Consider the following 2590-nt stretch of genomic DNA (forward strand, 5'->3'; position numbering starts at 1 on the left):
ACAATTTTTTAATAGCCAAGTAATACTTCATTATGTAAATTCATCATAAACTATCCATTCTTCTGTTGTTTCTAGTTTCTGGCTACTATGAATAAAACAAGTGAACACATTTGTGCAAGTGTCCTTGTAGCAAGATGGTCTTTTGGATATATGGCCAAGAATGGTGTAGTTGAGTCTGAGTTAGAGATTCCCAACTTTCTGAGGAACTGCCATATTGGTTTCTGTAGTGGCTATATACATTTTCACTCACACCAGCAATGGAGGATTGTTACCCTTGTTTCACATCCTCACCAAAATTGTGTTTTTGATCTTAGTAATTCTTATATATGATGGTATCTCTAAGTAGTATAAGCCAGTTTAAAAATCAATGCTGCTCTCACTCACTGCAGATTGCCTGCCTTGCCTTGTGTTCTCCTACCACAGCCCTGCAGAAATGCTTCCACTACCCACAAATTTTTTTCACCAGATGAGACCAGTGTCCTGGGCACTGGCTCCTCATCTCATTCAGGCCTTTGCCAAAGATGTAAAATTTGGAGTGGATACTTGAGCCTTAATGCTTCAAGGTGTAGACATTTTAGACGATACTGTGGCTGTTACAATGGGGCCAAAAAGAAGAACAGTGATTACTGAACAGAGTTGGGGAAGTCCCAGAGTAAAAAAAGATGAGATAACATGGCAAAATCAATTGATTTCAAGGATAAATACAAAAATATCAGAGCTAAATTGTTCAGGATATTGCCAATAATACAAATGAAGAGGCTAGGGATGGCACCACCACTGCCACTATTATGGTATGCACTATTGTAAAGGAAGGCTTTGAGAAGATCAGCAAAAGGGTTAATCCACTGGAAATCTGGAGAGGTGTGATGTTGGTGGCCAATGCTGTTATTGCTGAACTTAAGAAACAATCTAAAACTGTGACAACCCCTGAAAAAAATTGATCAAGTTGCTAGAATTTCTGAAAATGTAGACAAAGACATTGGGGACATCATTTGTGATGCAATGAAAAATGTTGGAAGAAAGAGTGTCATCACAGTGAAGGCTGGAAAAACCCTGAATGATGAGCTTGAAATTATTGAAGCCATGAAGTCTGAGAGGATATATTTACCTGTATTTTATTAACACATCAAAAGGTCAAAAATATGAATTCCAAGTAGCCTTTGTTTTGTTGAGTGAAAAGGAAAATTCTAGTGTTCATTCCATTGTACCTGCTCTTGAAATTGCTAATGCTCATCAGAAGCCCTTGGTCCATAATCACTGACAAAGATGATGGAGAAGCTCTACGCACACAGGTTTTGAACAGGCTAAAAACTGGTCTTCAGGTTGTAGCAGTCAAAGCTCCAGGGTTTGGGGACAATAGGAAGAACCAGCTTAAAGATATGGCTATTGCTTCTGGTGATGCAGTGTTTGGAGAAGAGGGATTGATTCTAAATTCTGAAGAAGTTCAAACTCATGACTTAGGAAAAGCTGAAGAGGTCATTGTCACCAAAGATGATGCCATGCTTTTGAAAGGAAAAGGTTACAAAGCTAAGGATGAAAAATGTGTTCTACAAACCACTGATCTGCTAGACATCACAGCTAGTGGATATGAAAAGGAAAAGCTGAATGAGCAATTGCTGAACTTTCAGATGGAGTAGCCATACTGAAGGTTGGAGGGTCAAGTGATGTTGAAGTGAATGAGAAGAAAGACAGAGTTACAGCTGCCCTCAGTGCTACAAGAGCAGCTGTTGAAGAAGGCATTGTTCTAGAAGGGGGCTGTGCTGTGTTTCAGTGCATGCCAGCCTTGGATTCATTAAAGCCTGCTAATTAAGATTAGAAAATAGGTATAGAAATTTTTAAAAAAAGAACACTTAACATTTATGCAATGACAACTGCTAAGAATGTAGGTATTGAAGGATATTTGATAGTTGAAAATATTCTGCAGTTTCTTAGAAGTTGGTTATGACACCATGCTTGGAGATTTTGTGAACATGGAGGAAAAGGGGATCATTGATCCAACAATGGTTGTAAGAACTGCCTTACAGGATGCTGCTGGTGTAGCCTACTTGCTAACTACAGCCAAATCTGTAATGACAGAAATTTGTAAAGAGAAGGACCCTGGAATGGGTTCAATGGGTGCGATGGGAGGGATATGAGAGATGGCATGTTCTAACTCCTAGAATAGTACTTTGCCTTTATCAATGAACTGTGACCTGAAGCTTAAGGCAGGTTCCTCACTTATAACATCAAAGAAGTCACTGGGAGAAAATGAGTGAAGAGAAGGCTAGATGATCAGTGTAACCATTAGTTACTGGTTTCCTTTCACAATATATAATTGTTTACTGCTGTCATTGTCCATGCCTAAAGATAATTTCCTTTGTATTATTGAATATATACATTTGTACATTCCTGGCGCTGGATGCAAGAGCCATATAGCTCTCAACTTTAATCACTGAGGCATCTCTACTGTTCTGTTAGCATCAGGACTGTGGCACTGTGTTACCACATGAGAAGTTCAGAAGCAGCCTTTTGTGGAGGGTGGGAATGATTGTGTAAAAAGTAAAGAAGTATCCAATTATGTGACAACCTTTGTGTAATAAAATTTTGTTTA

The 2590-nt window shown here is 38.8% G+C and overlaps 1 pseudogene; it reads left to right on the forward strand.

The window, feature by feature from the left end:
- The first annotated feature begins 433 nt into the window (after positions 1 to 433).
- Positions 434 to 2152, forward strand: LOC127675547 (60 kDa heat shock protein, mitochondrial-like; annotated as a pseudogene).
- The last annotated feature ends 438 nt before the right edge of the window (positions 2153 to 2590 follow it).

This window comes from Apodemus sylvaticus, chromosome X (assembly GCF_947179515.1).
Source record: "Apodemus sylvaticus chromosome X, mApoSyl1.1, whole genome shotgun sequence".
Lineage (NCBI taxonomy): Eukaryota > Metazoa > Chordata > Mammalia > Rodentia > Muridae > Apodemus > Apodemus sylvaticus.